This window comes from Triturus cristatus, chromosome 11 (assembly GCF_964204655.1).
Source record: "Triturus cristatus chromosome 11, aTriCri1.1, whole genome shotgun sequence".
Classification (NCBI taxonomy): Eukaryota; Metazoa; Chordata; class Amphibia; order Caudata; family Salamandridae; genus Triturus; species Triturus cristatus.
This window is the reverse complement of record NC_140594.1, coordinates 587,264,275-587,283,374: the sequence shown is the minus strand read 5'-3', so window position 1 is coordinate 587,283,374 and position 19,100 is coordinate 587,264,275.

Below are 19,100 nucleotides of genomic sequence, written 5' to 3'. Positions count from 1 at the left end.
GCCTTGCGCTCGATCTGGGCATACCTGGCTTCAGTCGGAGTCAGAGACTTGCTGGCGAACATGAGGGCAGCCCATCGCCTAGGCTCCTGTTCTTGGGTTATTACTGCTCCATGCACTACAGGGCTGGCATCCACCAGTAATTCAGTGCATTTATCAGGGTCTAAATACACCATCATGGCCTCACTGAGGAGGGTGTCCTTGATGCTCTAGAATGCCCCTTTTTCACATTGGCCGCAGGTCCATTTGGCTTCTGCTTTCGTGAGGGCCCTTAGCGGTTCAGCCAGGGTTGCGAGGTCCAGGATTAACCTCCCGCGGTAGGTGGCCTTGCTGAGGAAGCTCCTTACCTCCGTGGGTGTGCTGGGGGCAGGTGTGCTTCGGATTGCTTGTGACTTGGGGGATCCACTTGGATGCCTTCCTGGTTGAATATGTATCCTAAGAATTTCAATGATGCTTGGAAAAATGAGCCCTTGTCCCGGTGCAGCGTCACCCCATGTTCACTGAGGCACCATGGTGTGTCTTTCAGCTGCTTGTGGTGGTCCGCTGCAGTGGCAGAGTGGATTAATATGTCGTTGCTGACATTCAGGACACCGAATAGGCCACAGAACATCTCTTGTATGGTGTTCTGGAAGACTTCGGCAGCTGACGATATTCCGAAATTCAGACGCTTGTACCGCCGCAGCCCCAAGTGAGTACTGAACATCATGATGTACGTGCTCTCCTCCACCAGGGGTAGTTGGTTATACCCAGAGTGGAGGTCAAATCTGGAGAACCACCTTGATCCGTTGACATCTGTGATTATGTCATTCATGGTCGGTGTGATGTGTCACTTACGCTTGATGGCGAGGTTGGGTAGCCTCGTATCAATACATAGCCCTATCATTCCCGGTTGTTTGGGTTTTTCGGTGATCACCATTGGGGACACCCGCGGTGTCGGGGCAGGGACATTTTCGATCACTCCTTGTCGTTTCAGCTTATCAAGCTCCTTCTCAACCAGTGGCCTGAGGTGCAATGGGACACGTCGGTGTCTTAGCGCCACTGGGGTGACTGCTTTGTCAATGTGCAGCTTGATAGGCGTGCACTTAAAGCGTATATATATATATATATCAAGAGAGGGGGGACTAGGAGCTAATTGTGGTCCAGTACCCATGCTCCTTGTGCTGGACACAAATAAAAAATGAGGGTAACTGTTCTGAGGTTCCGTGAAAACTGAACCCATGTTTCTGAACTAATGGTACCGTGACGATTCTGGTATTAGCGAATCGCAAATGATGAGTCTAATATAAGCGAGAGTTTTCGCAACGCTGCACTAAAGGATTCGTCATGTATTGCTGATTCTTGTGTTTGAACCTACGGGTTCCATTTCGTGCACGACGTCCATTTTGTATCATTGCCCTCACGTAGTCAGTGAACGGGCGATGTCCGAACAATGACCCTGATTAGGTAACCTCGAGGGCAGGTAGTCCCTAGCGCGCGTTCTGCCAAATTCTGCATGACTTGGCGAAAGCTGACCCTGTCGCCTGAGGCGGACCCTGCCATACTGGTTTTCTGTCCTGTCCTGCCTGAGCAAGATTACTGGCCCTGATACAATAGACCACGCTTCTTTTATTTGCCTACGAATATGTCTTATCTGACTCTTCTATTTTCTGCATCTGTTCCTGCATTTCCCTTTAGCCTTTTATGATGAGGAGGTGACCAATTTTATTATGGGGCGGTCCGGCCTTTCAATAGAGGGATGTCAGAAACATGTGATTGAAGGCCGGACACCTGGAGATGGGAATGTGATGTTGTGTGATCTTATTGTTTGGAATACAGAAACGGGAATAATTGTAAACTTGTAGGAATGTTTGCCCGAAGCAGAATATTCAGTATTTAAGGAGCGACCTGCTTTGTACAAATCGAGCAGTCTCCTTAGAATCTATCTCGTATGATACTTCTATGACTTCTGTTCCTGACTGCAGTCATTAAAGACGATCTTTTGATGCCAGAGGAAGAGTCCTGTGTCTCTGTTTGTTAAGTACGCCAAAACAGGTGAACCCCAAAGGTTCCAGGTGTTGTCCCCTGGCACCGCTGGGTCTTAGAAATTGCCCAGTCCTTCAGTTGGCGCCCTAGCGTAGTGCGACATCAAGCGGTTTCGCTCCTAGCCTGAAGATTGTGAGGAGCTTCGTGTGAAATTTCTGAGGGAGGTGCACCCCACTTCATCGATCCATGTATGTCGCATAAGTGGTCCGAAGGTCTTTCCCCGCGAAGGTTCCCGCTTCCAGACGGCTGCAAAAGACTGGCGCCCTGACTGTCGACCTGTTTTGGAGCCTGGCGTAGTCCTTAGTACGGCGAGACGATAGACGGGTCTTCCTGGTGACGTCATTGATCTTTCAGTTAAGTATAAGTGGGTTGCTCCCAGTCCTTAGGTTTGTTCTTTTGTTTGGTAACTCAAGTTCTTTGGTCCTTAGTTTTGGTTTGCATGGTTCCATTGCATTTGGTTTAGTTTGGTCCTTAGGATTATTTGGTAGCTGCAGTTCCCAAAAACCGAGGGTCTCGTACATTTACGAGTGTATCGGCAGAGATAGCCCCTTGAAGTTTGAAACTCGGTTAGTGAGCGAAAATGCCTAACCGTAGTCTTGGTTTCTTGTCTTGTCTTGGATGTTGCAACAAGGATTCCCGATTGGAGGACTCTTGTCTGATACCTCCGGTTGGAACTCCGACTTATGAGCTCTATTCGAAGCATGGTGTGGGCCCTATCACGTATAACGAGGTATGGGTCCGCTATACGAGGAAAGATGGTGTTCTCAGATGGCCACTACATGGTAGTTTTGAAACTGCAATTTTGGATAATTTGGAGGCGAAGTTATTTAAGAAGAAAGCCCGGCCAGCGATGTTTGACTCCTTTCGTCTATGGTGCAAAGAAGCCAAGCAGAAAGAAATCAAACAGGCTAAAAAGGATAAACGAGAAAAAGGTGTCTCGATTATGCAAGCTGCTAGGCAGTTTAAGGAAGATGAAGAAGAGAAAGCGACCGAGATTTTCACTAGACAACATAGCATGGCAATTGATAAATGCTACCCTGTTTTGCCATCATGTCCCGATAAGCCGAAAGAGGACCCCGAAAAGGATTCTCTGATGTCTTATTTATTGAAGTCGCCACCTCCTTATGTACAAGGTGCTACAGCCCTTTTGGTTCCCCCTGCTGTACAACCGGCTGCTGGTCAGCCCGTGGTAATTCCTCCCCCACCACCTGTTCCTCAGCAGGGTTATGTTCCTCCGGCACTCCCTCTTCCTGGGTTGCCTTTTTCGTCTTTAACTGCTACACCTCACCTTACTACGTCTGTCACTCCTGTTTCTATTACCCCTTTTGCTCCTTTGCTTTCGCTGAATGCTGTCTCTCCTGCTCTTATGTCTACTTCACCTTCCGCTCGTCGGCGAGTAACCGACACTGTCCCTAGTTTTCTGACTCCTCTTTTTGGGTCGCTAATTGCGCCCGTCGTTTCTGATTCTATGCAGAGACGTAGCCAGCTCTCTGAGTCTAGGGAACGAGCATTATTAGATGCCATGGCTCATAGGTGGATTTTGAAACCCGATAGGTATAGTTGTCGTATAGTTTACGATACATTTTCTCAGTGGAATGAACCGACTCAGAGATATGTGTTTGAGGAGATGTGTAAGTTGTTGCGAGACGAATGGGACAACGACGAATTAGACTCAGCCCCTGCTGAAATGCTCGAACTCCAGAGTCAATTTGCGAAAGGTATGATTGTGGGCTCTGATGCTAGACATGCGTTAGAACGGCTTCTTGCCTATAGGTCTGTATTACCGTCTAGAGTTTTGTTTGCGAATGATTCCTCGGCAAAGAAGACGTTAGGACAGTATCCTATGAGAGAGGTTCCGCCAGTATGGCGTGATGCAGTACAGGCTGATGCAGGGAGAGGTATTGCGGCCGCTCCGGCACATTTTCAGAGAGTTTGGATACATGTCCCATGGAAAAGGTCTGAAGTATTAGCATTAAAACAAACTTTGCCAGACGCACGTAAGAATCCCGCTGGTTACTATAAGGAATTGTCCCAGACAGTGGACGCCTGTAATATGAACATTGCAGATATTGAGATGTTGTTTGGCAATGTAGTGCCACAACCGATATGGGCAAAGATCCGCCATGAGGATCATCCGAACGAGTTAGGTGGTACCTGGACTGCTATTTTAGCTGCGGATGCTCTCCAAGTAGGAGGTGCAAAGCCTGAACCGCTAGTAGCGGAGTTACCAAATAGGATAGTTAATTTAATGAAGACGCTGATGCCAGCGTTGAGAGTAAACTGGGATAAATTGTCGGCTTGTAAGCAGAAGAAGGATGAAAGTGTGTCCGACTTTTTCACGCGATTTGAGGAGACTTTTGTGGACCACAGCGGTCAAGATATGAGTTCAGAGGGAGGCCAGAGACTATTTGTTGATAAGTTCGTGTTTAACTTGCTGCCTGACTTGTGCAACAAATTGAAAGACTCAGAAAGTGCTTGGGCTGTCTCTTCGACGGCTCAGATTCTAGCCACAGCCCAATATTACGAGAACAGAGATAAGGAAGAAAAAGAACGTGTAGAGAGGAAAACGAAGGACCTGAAGACTAAGGTGTTGTTGCAGCAGGCGTATCCGCCTCGCCCGAATCAGAACGATTCGCAGCTACGTACGCAATTTCAGCAACAGACACCGTTTCCGAAAGTACAACTGAGACCGGAGTATTTCGCTTCCAGGCCCTTGTTAGGATTGAATCAATGTGCATACTGCAAGGAAGAAGGTCATTATAAGAACGAGTGCCCTGCTTTGCGACAGCGTATGAATGGTGTGCCAGTTCAGAGAGGTCGTGGTTTTCACCAAGTCTCTAGAGGTAGAGGACGTGGTGTCACGTCTTCTCAGAATGAGCGTTCTCTTCCGTCACAAAGTTCTCTTAATTGTTTTGACCAATCAAAGGTGCAATCTGATAGATCTCCGCAGTACCATGTAGATGATTACTATGTCGAGGGCGAGAGTACTGCGTACAATGATTGCTAGGATAGCCATGGAAAAAGAGAGGGAGTAGTGTCAGTTCCAGTTGATCAGAGTAGGCCTTACGTTTCAGTAGCTTTATCAAGTGTGGTTGAGCCTTTTCTGTTGGATACTGGTGCGGCAAAAATTTCAATCATACATTCTAAACTCCCTGGCGCACCCTTGTCTGGCTTAACTAATGTCTCAGTAGGATTCTCTGGCGCCCCTGTTCGTAATCCAGTCTCTAGTCCTTTGTCCCTTTCAATTGGACAATGTAAGTTAGAAGCACCGTTGATTTTGACTACTGGTTGTGGTGAGAACTTGCTGGCTTTGGACCTGTTGAAACGATTGTATGCGACATTGCATTGTTCCCCATCGGGAGTACAACTTACATTGGGCAGGAAAGTGATCTCTCCTATGTATGTGTCGACAGATAGGCTTCCACAAGAATTGCGTTTACTCCCCGAATCTCTTTGGGCTACGGGTCCTAATGATGTGGGTCTTCTGGAAATTCCTCCATATGTTGTTCAGCTCAGACCGAATGTTAGGTTACCGCGAATTCCGCAATATCGAATTTCGAGCGATGGTGAACGAGCACTCTTAGCGATCATCCACGATTTGATCCAGAAGGGTGTGATCGAAGAAACACGAGGTAACGTGTGTAATAGTCCTGTTTTGCCGATTTTGAAACGTACCGATTCTTCCCAACCTCCTGTGTATCGTTTCGTAATTGATCTTAGAGAAGTGAACAAGATTGTGGTTCCGCAGTTTCCTGTGGTTCCCGATATCACAGCTTTATTGACATTGATTCCTGCTTCAGCTACCTGGTTCTCGGTGATTGACTTGAAGAATGCCTTCTTTAGCATCCCGATAGCAAAAGAAAGTAGGGACATTTTTGGTTTCTCCTTGGGTGGTCGTAGCTTCAGATTCAAGCGCGCACCTCAAGGTTATTGTGAAAGTCCTTCGATATATAGTCAGGCTCTGAAAAGCCAGCTTGATACCTTTGTATTGCCTGTCGGGGCTGCTTTGATCCAGTACGTAGATGATCTTTTAGTGGCTGCTGATGACAAAACAACTTGCAAAGCAGCTACGATTTCTTTGCTACAGCATTTGTCCGATTTACATCACAAGGTGTCACCTTCTAAGCTGCAATATTGTTGCCAAGAGGTAACCTACTTAGGTCATCTCTTGTCAAAGGAGGGAAGAAGGTTGACCCAGAACGAATTAGAGCAATTGCCCAAATGACTGTGCCAAACACTCAAAGAGAAGTACGTGCCTTTTTGGGAATCACATCATACTGCAGACAATGGATCCCGAATTTTTCATTGTTAGCAAAGCCTTTGTTAGCTCTCACGTGCAAAGATGTTTCGAATCCTTTGCCATGGTCTGATGACTGCCAGAAGAGTTTTTCTGAGCTACGCGATGCGTTGTGTTCAGCTCCTGTGTTGGGTACCCCCGACTACAGTAAACCATTTACACTATACGTTCATGAACAAGAGGGTTGCGCGTTGAGCGTGTTGACGCAACAATTTGGTGATAAACAGCGTCCGTGTGCGTATTTTTCTTCAACCTTAGATCCAGTAGCAAGAGCATTGCCGAGTTGTCTTAGTGCGACAGCGGCAGCTGCTGTGTCTATTCGACAGTCTGCTGGTTTGGTCATGAATAATATGTTAGTGGTAATGGTTCCACATGCAGTAGATACTTTATTGAACAGAACGAAAACTCAACATCTCACGAGTGCTAGGTTGTCAGGCTATGAGCTGACACTCTTGGCAAGTCATATTCAGATTAAGAGATGTAGCGTGTTGAATCCAGCCACACTGTTGCCGACTACTGTAGAGTCGAGTGATTCAGAACCACATGATTGTTGTTTGCGAACTGAAGAAGAAACAAAGGGTCGGATCGATTTGAAAGATACCCCGTTATCAGATTCGGATGGTACTTTGTATGTGGATGGTTCGTGCTTTAAGTTGCCGAATGGTGATGTGACTGCCGCGTCTGCTGTGACGACATTGAGTACGATTGTTGAGACTGCGAGAGTAAGTCAGAATTCTGCACAAGCTGCAGAGTTAATTGCGTTGACGAGAGCGTGTGTTTTGGCTGAGGGAAAGAGAGTGAACGTGTTTACCGAAAGTCAGTATGCGTTTGGTGTTGCACACAGTTTTGGACGACTATGGAGAGAGAGAGGATTTTTGACTTCCCACGGGACAAAAATACAGCATGGACAATTGGTGAATGAGCTTCTGGAATCACTTACTTTGCCAAAGTAAGTTGCGATTGTGAAGTGTAGTGCTCATCGGAAGGTCACGGATGATGTTGGTCGTGGTAATGCATTTGCAGATGAGATTGCGAAAAGGACGGCAAAAAACATGACGAGTCGAATGTATGTTGCAAGTTCTGCAAGATGGGTTACGGATGCTGGAATGTGTGAAGACACGATTGAGAGTGTGAAGTCAATTCAGAATGAGGCTACTGAGAGTGAGAAGAATGTGTGTAAAGACAGTATGGGTAAGTTGGATTCGACTGGTTGTTGGATCGATCTGTCTGAACATCAAAGATGGATGTTACCTGATGCGTATGTGCTTGCAGTAGTTACATTGGCACATGGAATGGCACACATTAGTGCGAAAGGAATTTGCAAGTTGTTGGCCCCAGTATGGAAGAATGATGGAATTTCTAAGTGTGCGGAGAGGGTGGTTAAGAATTGCATGGTGTGCCTGATGCATAATCCTGGCAAGGGAACTCCAACTCCAGCTGGTCATTTTGCTCCCCCAACTTGTCCCTTTGAGATTATCCAATTAGACTTCATTCATATGGAAAGGTGTAACAACCTTAAGTATGTCCTTGTTGTAGTTTGTGCATTTTCACGATGGATTGAAGCCTACCCCTTGAAGGATAATACAGCCCTGTCCACAGCCAAAGTCCTTCTCAAAGAGTTTTTCCCTAGGTTTGGCATGCCACGGATTGTATGGTCGGATAATGGAAGTGAGTTTGTGGGAAAGGTTATGAAGAGTGTGTGTGTGGGTTTGGGGATTAGACAGAAGTTCCATAGTGCAAATCACCCACAGTCCGCAGGTCTTGTTGAGGGTTATAACGGGACTCTGAAATTAAAGTTAGCCTAGATCCAAACGACTACTGGATTGTCATGGCCAGATGCATTGCCTTTGGCTCTTCTATCCACTAGGGCGACCGTTCACTCTCGAATAGGGCTTAGCCCATATGAAATTGTGTTTGGTCGTCCTGAGAACGTTTGGGGAGTCCCTAGACCTAAGGAATTCACCCAGCTCGAATATCCCATGTTGATCGATTACCTTTATGACTTGACTGCTAAACTAAGTGCCATTCATCAACAGGTTTTTGAGGCTCTGCCAAAACCAACAGAGGGACCAGGACACAAGTTACAGCCTGGAGATTTCGTGGTCGTAAAGAACTTTGGGAAATCAAGAAACTTGGAGCCAAGATATATCGGACCGTTCCAGGTCCTGTTGTCAACACGAACTGCTGTTCGATTGGCTGGAAGAAAGCATTGGGTACACGCTGCCCATACGAAACGTGTACCGCTTCCTTTACCGTATGACAAATGGATTAGACAGGGAATTGGCACTTCTGAGACAGAGTGTGTTCCTAGGCTTGTCCCGTTCAGCGATGCACAATTTAAAGGTCTTGAGTCTGCTAAACTGAAGAACACTGCTGCTTCACCTGGAACTGTGCCTTTGCACCTGGATTCGAACATTACTCCGTTCAAACATTCACCTGAACAATTGAATACTGTTTCGCCATCTGGTCCCTTGTTCGAAGAGCAGACACAACCTGGAAGACATCGTTACTCTTTACGCTCCCATTCCAAGGACTAATAAAGTGAATACCCTTTCTTGTTTTCCTTTGCCCACTCTGCCCTGACAACTCATCTTTGGACAATTGTATTCTCCTCAGCCAGGAAGTTTGCTGTGTGCGTGTTTTTGAACCGGCCATCTGGGTTCGCCGTAGGGCCGTGACGTGTGCCTAGTTTTGATTTGCAGGTTACCAGACACTAGGTCGGTTTCACCGGTTGGTCTTTGGGAACTCCCAAGGCTAACGGACGCATTTCCGAACAGGTACAAACCAACCGCCATGGACGGCTCGAGTAGAGGATGGAGCTTCCTGCGCTGCGAGGTGTTAATACTGTGATTGAGCGTAAAGTGAAATTGCATGAAATATTGCACAACAAATGTTTCCTGATCCAGTGTGCCCTAATGTTTTTGATTGTCTTGGTGACTCTGATGGGTGGAATTGTTTTTGGTGCCCAGTTAATTTTTGTACCTGCTATGTCTACGGTGCCTCCTCACGTTTCCCTTCCTGTTACCACTGCTTCTTCGCACTCTTTTCACCCTTTACCTGAACACGAACAAGCTAGACGTTCTGAGTTCGTGAACAATTCATTTATTCAACTCCTGCACCAACACCAACTAGTGATGAATATGACTAATTGCTGGGTGTGTGGTTTGATGCCGCATACCGTCGATAGTATCTAGTTCTGCCTTTTATGGGTCATCGTGGGCATTCCAGACTATGTTCCTCTTTGCGCTTGAGACCTATCCCCCGCGACCACCACGCTCCACAAGATATAGCTCTAGCAATAAAGCCTTGGTAAGAGGAGTTGCCGATATGAGTAGAGATATCGATGCATATTCATCCATTCCTAAGGATGAGTTGCGAGCTTATGTGGGTTGGAATGCGACTGGGTATAGCATTAGTCTGGGTGAGAAACAGCGCAAGAGCTCGTCTCCGATTTGGGTCGTACCACACTTAGGTCGTTTTTGTTTGCAAGGCAATGGTCAGAACCCGAGAGCTCAACTAGGGAAGAGTGACTGTACTGAAACGTACGTTTTTCCATCACAGTCTTCTCCTGCGTTTTTGGCTGCCAAGGGTACATACTTTGTCTGTTATGACCGAGCATACACATGGTTGCCCCCTGATTTTTCGGGAACATGTTATGTTGCTAACTTACTGCCGCTGACATTCACGGCTGCCTCTGATTATCACAAGGCCAGAATTGTGAGGGGTGTTGTTAGTCAGGAGGACACTGCTGGTCAGGAAGTGGGAGACTTCCTCAAGGGTTTCCTGCCGTTTTGGGGACCTATGGTCAATAGTAGGAACCTGAGACAACTGACTCGTGTAGTTGAATCCACTGTTAATGTAACGGCTGGTGCCCTTGGTAACTTGACAGCTGAGCTTCAAGCGGATCGCCTTATGACGTTGCAGAACCGTATGGTTCTAGATGTGGTACTTGCAGATCGAGGTGGAGTGTGTAAAGTGATCCGATCGAGTTGCTGTGTTTTCATTCCGGATAATGCTCCGACAGTTTATGAGGCCATTTCCAAGTTGCATAAGATATCGGATTCTATACATATGGATGAAGGGGAGTGGTCGCTAACTGGATGGTTTTGGAACGTATTATCTGCGTGGGGATGGAAGATTCTGATGGTCATTGGGGTTGCTTTAGTTCTCCTGTTTTCGTGCTGTCTCTGTATCCAGCGTGGTCCTGCCTTATGTGGCCTTTGTGCTACAACGTGTATAAGAAGGCCACCTGTTACTAGAGAGGTACTTATGGAAAGGATGATGCTTCAGCAACATCTCAGTGATTTGATGAAAATAGGTATCGACTCAGATATCGATTAGTGCTTGCCTATGTAAGGGCAAAAGGAGTGTCTGAGGTTCCGTGAAAACTGAACCCATGTTTCTGAACTAATGGTACCGTGACGATTCTGGTATTAGCGAATCGCAAATGATGAGTCTAATATAAGCGAGCGTTTTCGCAACGCTGCACTAAAGGATTCGTCATGTATTGCTGATTCTTGTGTTCGAACCTACGGGTTCCATTTCGTGCACGACGTCCATTTTGTATCATTGCCCTCACATAGTCAGTGAATGGGCGATGTCCGAACAATGATCCTGATTAGGTAACCTCGAGGGCACGTAGTCCCTAGCGCGCGTTCTGCCAAATTCTGCATGATTTGGCGAAAGCTGACCCTGTCGCCTGAGGCGGACCCTGCCGTACTGGTTTTCTGTCCTGTCCTGCCTGAGCAAGATTACTGGCCCTGATACAATAGACCACGCTTCTTTTATTTGCCTACGAATGTGTCTTATCTGACTCTTCTATTTTCTGCATCTGTTCCTGCATTTCCCTTTAGCCTTTTATGATGAGGAGGTGACCAATTTTATTATGGGGCGGTCCGGCCTTTCAATAGAGGGATGTCAGAAACATGTGATTGAAGGCCGGACACCTGGAGATGGGAATGTGATGTTGTGTGATCTTATTGTTTGGAATACAGAAACGGGAATAATTGTAAACTTGTAGGAATGTTTGCCCGAAGCAGAATATTCAGTATTTAAGGAGCGACCTGCTTTGTACAAATCGAGCAGTCTCCTTAGAATCTATCTCGTATGATACTTCTGTGATTTCTGTTCCTGACTGCAGTCATTAAAGACGATCTTTTGACACCAGAGGAAGAGTCCTGTGTCTCTGTTTGTTAAGTACGCCAAAACAGGTGAACCCCGAAGGTTTCAGGTGTTGTCCCCTGGCACCGCTGGGTCTTAGAAATTGCCCAGTCCTTCAGTTCCAAGGCTGGGCGCAGAAAGTCGCCCGCAAATAGAACAAGGGGATGATCCTAGGTCTAGGTCTCACTGTCTAGAGGCAAGCGCTAGTCTTGTCTCATGATGCCCTCACACACCCCGAACTATGTCATGCTTCATCATCGGGTGTTTGCTCCTCGTCGGGCCGGCGCTGCAATGCCCTACAGGTCCCCCGAAGGGTCACGTTTGCAGAGATCTTTTGTTAAGACTGCCATTAGATGAGTGCGGGTGTGCGAAAAGAGGGTTGTTGCGCCTGGCGCAGTTTGAATCTCTCGAAGTCCGGATTGAACTGTGGGTCAAAGTGAGCATCGAGTGCTTTTACGGTGGTGTCGTAATCTGTGGCAATCCCATATTGGGTAGATGCTTAAACAATTTAAAGATTTTATCCCCGGTGTAGTGAAGGAGTAATGACCTCTTGATGGCTCTGTCAGTCACTCTTTTGATGATAAAGTAGTTGTTTAATCTTAAGGTCTAGAGTTTCCACCGTGAAGATGCTGTCGCTGGGTCTTCTAGCTTACTGAATGGCAGAAGTTCCCCTGTGAGGGCTTGCTGTTCTGGGAAATGTCTGTTGGGGCTGGGCTTGGTCTTCGTCAGCCATGTGGCGTTGTCTGTGGCCGCTTCTCTCCTTTTGTCCCTTTTTTTTTTACATGGCTGTTTTCTTTTCCTTCTTCTCCTTCTATCCTTTCTCACTTCTCCTCTTGACTGAGAGTGCTCTCCCAAATGGCTATTTCTTACTCTCTTTTCTTGCCCACTCGCTGCTACAATGTCTTCTCTCTTTTTGTCAGTCTTTGTTCGTTCCATCTGTATATTTTCATATTTTTTTCTTCTTTCTGTCTTCCTGCTTGTGTTTGGCAGAGGCCTGCCTGCCACAGCAGGGGCAGCTGTCCAGGCGATGCCGTTAGGGAGCAGCACAGCTGTGCGTGCTCCGGTGAAGCTCTCTGTGTGGGAAGGGCTGGCAGGAGGGGATTCCCCCTGTGCACACACGCAGTCCAGCAGAGGCCTGCACAGCATCTCACTGAGCGGGGTGGGTGTAACTCACCGCTTCCTCGACATGGGATCCGCTCCTCTGTCTCGGCTGGGGGTGCTGTCTCGGCACGAGGTGCTCCCTCCCAAGTACGCGAGTCGCAGCGGGGCACAGGCACACTTCGCGGCCGCGCTGCATCAGGGGCTCTTGACTGGAGGAGTTCGCCACAGTATGGAGCCAGGATGGTCTGACGGGGTGCGGGTTGCGACCCCATCGTCGCCAGTGTCTTGAGCCTGGAGCAAGGCCTACATTTGCATGGGGCACCAAATAAGGGACACACACACTTTGGTAGCAGATTGGAAATGAACCACTTGCGGTTCCTCCCCTTTTATTTAGCCCCACCAGCAACGCCTGGCCAGTGGATGATGTGCAACAAATATCCAGTTCCTGTACCGGATAACAGTACTGCTGACCTGTTACAGGGTCTGCCACTTGACCATCTGCATCGAATTTCATTCTAGCTAAGTCAGGAGACTGACCATGTTGTAGGCTCTTCTCTGCCAGTTGCATCACATGTGTGGACGATGGACCATGAAATGAAAGGAGTGGGACTGCAGGTTCCAGAGGGAAAATGTGCTGGTCGGGAGCATAATCAGAGCAAGAGCTGAGGAGAGCATGGTATAAATCTAGAGCACAGATAAAGTAAGAACATGTTCTGCATTGATTTATGTGCGTCTGTCTGACAATATGTCCCTCCCTAAAAAAAAGAAAAGTGTTGCTCCCTGGATACTACGCCTTGTTCAAGGACGGACAAAAGTGTATTCTAGCTCCTATCACAAGGGTTTGACCTCTGGCACAATTGTGTCTGTTCATACCATAGTAATGTCAATTGCATAATCATGGCCATTGTCTATTTTGGGCATTATTGAGTTAGAGCATACTGCCAGCAGTGTTCCTTGTAGGGTGTGTGCACCATAAATTCTTCAAGCACACAATCATGATTGTGAAGCATGCACACCTCACATACCACACGAAAGCCCATTCGAAGCTGCTATTTTTTAAAGTGAGCAGCATGAAATGGCCACTTGCATTTTAGAAAAGCACAGGGCGCAGCGGGGGCTATCTAATGAGGTAGAGGAGAGAAGCTGCTCCATATTCCTCTGACATGGCTTTGTGCGCAGGTTGCGGAGAGTCACAAGATATGTAGCAAGTGGCCCTCGCACAGGCCACTTGCCGCATTAGTTTGAGAGATAGCTGGGTCAGCGGCTACACGGCTACAACAGAAGTGTCTCTGATGAATGTATTTTTTTAGGGCCATGCACTAATTAGTATTGCATGGCGTCCAATGGCATGACCGAGGATAACTGTTACTAATGTTTTCTTTATACTCTGTGTTCTGGACATTGTTCATCCTTTTTTTTCACTGCTCTAGATTCATACCATGCTTTCCCCAGCTCTCCCCAGCTCGTGCGCACAAAGCCATGTCAGAGGAATACGGAGCTGTTTCTCTCCTCTTCCGCATTAGATCACCCCGCTGCTCTGTAAGGTTTTCTAACATGCAATTGCTTCACAATCATGATTGCGCTTAGGGAAGTTGTGGTGAGCAAACCCTACAGGGCACACTGCTGTCAGTATGCTACAACTCAAGAATGCCCAAAATAGCCAATGGCCTTGATTATGCAAAAAGCACTATTATGCAATGAACAGAAAATGTTGCTAGCGGCAGACACACGTAAATCAATGCAGATGATGTTCTTACTTTTCTCTGCTCTGGATTCAGGCCATGCACTTCTCAGCTCTTGTGTTGATCATGCAACCAACTAACACATTTTCACTCTGGCACCTGCAGTCCCACTCTTTTCAGTGTATGGTCAATGGTACACACACATGATGCAGCTGACAGAGCAGGGCCTACAATATAGCCAGTCTCCTGACTTAGATAGATTGAAATTGGATGCAGATTGTCATGTGGCAGACCCCATAGACCGCCACAGTGTGTGTTTTTGGGTGCTATCATGATTCCCTGCTATTGGATTGGCTGTCTGGAACTCTAAGGATGTTAAAATGAGCAGTGCTGTCTTCTTTAGCAACACAGATTTTCTGAAAGAGGTACTGGGCATGACACCACTTCTGAGAGGTACTTTGAGGGTATTAGTTAGCTACCAGTAGCTCCTGAGCTACTCATTGGAGACCCCTGAATATATATTACCTAGTGGCTAAGTAGTACTACCGCTAAATAGTTATACTTAGGTCTATTTTTATATAGATTGAGAGTTTGTTTTTGCTAATAACTTTATGCCCCATTTGACAAATCTTCCTAAAACTCCCCCCAAAAAGTTTATCCACCTCAGCTCCTTCCTGGAAAGTTTTGAAGTGATCCATCAAGCAGAGGACGAGAAAAAAGCGGGGCCCCAAAACGCAAAATCACCATGCATTTTACATACACCCCTTTAGACAATGCTGCAGCAAAATCTGCTAAACGGAATTACATCAAATTTAGCAGGAAGCTAGATCTTGGTAACCAGATTGTGCTTTTAGTAATGTGGTGTAAATCCATTAAGCAGTTTTTGAGATATTAAGGGAAAAAAATAATTGTATATTTTGGCAGTTTGGCTCACGAGTGTCCCGCGAAAGAGCGAAATCAAAACAGAGCCCTGTGATTAGTCAAGAGGCCTGTTTTTCCCATGAGCCTTCATTCACTCGCAGGAGCGAGAGGCTCCTGCGAGTCCCGCAAGAGCGAGCATTCTGATTGGCTGGCTGCTGGAATGCTAGAAATTAAATGGCCTCCAATACTGTTCACTATGACAACTTGGAGGTGTGAAAATGTAGTAAAAAAACTATATAAGGGGGTAGCAGAAAGGGGTGCTGTCCCCCTAGATTTATAGCGGAGGTGCCTAAGGGATAACTACTGTGAATATAAAAAACAATTATATTGTTTTTGAAAAAATTTTATGATCTCACAGGACTTCCCCGGATTGTAAAAAGTAAAAAGGTGTAGATGAGTTCTGAATACACTCTATTATTAGGAATGCATATTGTGGTCCCTTGTTTTTGAGACAGAGTGTGTAAAAGTTAAGCACAATGAAGATTAGAAGGTTAAATCTTTTTTGTTTTAATTGTTACAATCTTCTGAGACTCTCGCAGGATCGTGAAAAGTAGGAAGGAGTAGGTGATGTTTGAATACACTCTGCTATGCACACTTGTTACGGTGTGAAGTAGTCTTACAGGAGATAGGTTTTATCAGACTCTACTATTTACGCTCATTGGTTTGAAAAGAGTTGTGAGCAGTGTTAAGACTCATTCAAACACCCTACTACGCACATCCATCAACTGAGATAGAGGTCTGAAAAGAGAACCCAGTTCTTCCCCACACCCTACTATGCACCTTTCTATGCACACCTATTATTACAGAGAGAGGTTTCAGCAGAGCGACCCTTCCCTCCATACACTCTACTACGCACACTCGTCATCTGGGAGAGAAGTCTGAAAGGAGAGCACAGTCCCTCCCTGCACCCTACTATGCCCAACAGTCATCTGAGAAAGAGAGCTGAAAAGACAGGCCAGTCCCTCTCCACACCCTAGTATGCACACCCATCATTACAAAAAGAGGTCTCACCAGAGAGGCCAGTTCCTCCACACACAATACTACGCTCATCCATCATCTGAGAGACAGGTCTGAAAGAAGAGCCCATTCCCTCCCCACACTCTATTATGCACACCTATCATTACAAAGAAAGGTCTCAGCAGGGTGGCCAATACATTCACACACCTCACTATGCACACCGTCATCTGAGAGAGACGTCTAAAATGATAAGTCACTCCCTCACCACACCCTATTACACACAACTGTCATCTGCGAAAGAGGTCTGAAAGGAAATACCTGTCCCCCCACACACCCTAATACACACACACGGCATCTGAGAGAGAGATCTGAAAGGAGAGGGCAGTCCCTCCCCACACCCTACTACGCACACCCGTGATCTGAGGGAGAGGTCTGAAAGGAGAGGACAGTCCATCTCCACACCCTACTACACACACCCATCATCTGACATAGAGGTCTAAAAGGAGACAGCACTCTGTCCCCACACCCTACTATGCACACCTGTCATCTGAGAAAGACATCTAAAAGGATAGCTCAGTCCCTCCCTACACCCTACTACGCACTGCTGTCATTGCAGAGAGAGGTCTCAGCAGAGAGCCCAGTCCCCCCACACACGCTGCTACACACACCCATCATCTGAGAGACAGGTGTGAAAGGAGAGCCCAGCCCCTCCCCACACCCTACAATGCACACCCTTCATCTGAGAGAAATGTCTGAAAAGAGGGGCGAGGCCCTAGGGGCCAGGCAACCTCAACTCCCTATTAAACCCACACAACTAGAAATTCACTGAAAAAAACATAGGTTAAAGAAACGTTGTAGTTAAATATAATAAAAATATCTGTTTTATTTTTTTTTAAAACCTAAGAAATTCACTTAAAAAAATAAAGTTTTAAGTAATGTTATAGTTAGGTGAATTTGTCAGTGTCAACAGTAATGTTTTGAACTAAAAAAACACAGAAATTCACCAGTTATAGTTAGCAGCGCTAACTGTACTTCACACCTGTTGTTTCCGCAGGGGTGAGATGCAAGATCTTACGATAGGTCCCAACTTCCCACGCCCACCAATGTCAGCTCAACTATGTCAAAGCTAACTCAGTAGATATGGGGGGAAAAGGAGAAACAAAACAAGGAAAGAGAGAAGGGAAAAGAAAATACAGAATCAACACGCATCAGGTATGGATATTCTTGTTGGAAGGTCCTTGTGTGATTCCTGAAGTACAAATAAGGTTATATGTATTCAAAAGGCATGTAGAATGGAAATAACACTGAGGTCCAATGTATAATGCGATACGATAGATACCTGGAGAATTCCCTCTTCCAAGAGGATATATCAATATCTAACACCAGGGTAATTGGTATATATATCTGTATGGAAGAGATATAAAATTATGAGCAAATACTTAGGACAACATGACACAATAATCAAAAGAGGTATACGTATAATTAACCTTAAAGAGGTTCAGCGTGGAATCAACATTTTCCCCAACTTATTCATATCCAATAAAACCAGGAGAAAACCCCAAAATATATTCTCCCGAAAAGGATAATAAATAATACAAAAACATACATAAAAGTGTGCAGGGCTAGTTACTAAGTGTTAGAAATGGGATTTCTGGTTGGCTAAGGCTTGTGCCAAAGCCAGGCAGAAACCGCCACTCTAGTCAGGGCAAGGGAGTTACACGCCAAAGATAACCCCTGCTCACCCCCTTGGTAGCTTGGCACGAGCAGTCAGGCTTATCCCGAAGGCCATGTGTAAAGCATTTGCGCACGCACACAGCAACAACATCCCAGGCGCACTACAAAAGGAACTCCACACAAGGTTATATCAAAAATAGCCTTTGTATTCTCATAACACATTAGAATAGTAATCACACAATATACACTGTGCCAACTGGCACTGGGCAATATTTACAAGGGATTATATACACATGACTGGGCCACAGGGACCACTGTCAGAACCATCACAAAGCGAACTTAGTGAAAGTAAAACAGATCATAAACGTACAACCAGTAAACACTAGTAATCACTGTACTTAGCATCAGCCTGTAACATAAATTACATTATGCACAGTATCACATCAGGCGCAAATTATATTCTGCACCAACCTCACCAGCATAAACACATTATATGCAAAACAACCTCATAATCATAAAACACATTTAGAGGTATCAACACAGGTGTGTAAATCATTCTACAGGAATCACATTTCCTAGCACCCAAAATCACATTAGGGCCTGGCGGCCTACAAACCTAACAATCCCAACAGCCCTCCTGGCCAACTGGCCATCTCAAAAAGGGCTCAAATGCCCGGTGTCCGAAAAGTCAGGGCGCGCTGCCAATTCAGCAAAAGTCAGGGGTGCGCAATCTGCGCAGGCCTAAACGTAGCAGCTGGCACTAAGTGCTGCGCAGCTGTGAGTGTCAGGGGTAAAGGAGTGCATCTCACTCCTAACTCAGGCATGTCCCCCAAAGAAACAAATGGCCTAAACGTTGCAGCTGCCCACTACTTGCTGGGCAGCTGTAAATAATGGTAAAGGCCTGGCACCTCTGTGCTCTTCAAAACAATTATGCCCAAACTTGCAGGAACACGAGCACCGACAATGTGCTCCGATCTGGGGGTCAACATGCCCTACAGACGTTGCAGCTGCCCTCCAGCAAAACGGGGCAGCTGTAGACAAATGGCCACATGGGGGGAAAGCACAGGCCCCCCTGGGCCCTTTATCACCACATCTGGCAAGGGGCTTTGAAATCAAACTTGCCCCCAACATTGGAGCCACTCGGGGCTCCAGAACAATAATGCCCACGTTGGAGCGGCTCTCTGGCAGGTGGGGCCACTCAGGATACTCAGCCGCTGCCCTGGTGAACAGAACGGGCCCCTCTGGCCTGTGGGACCCCCACCGGGGCCCTTAAACAACAATGTGCCCCC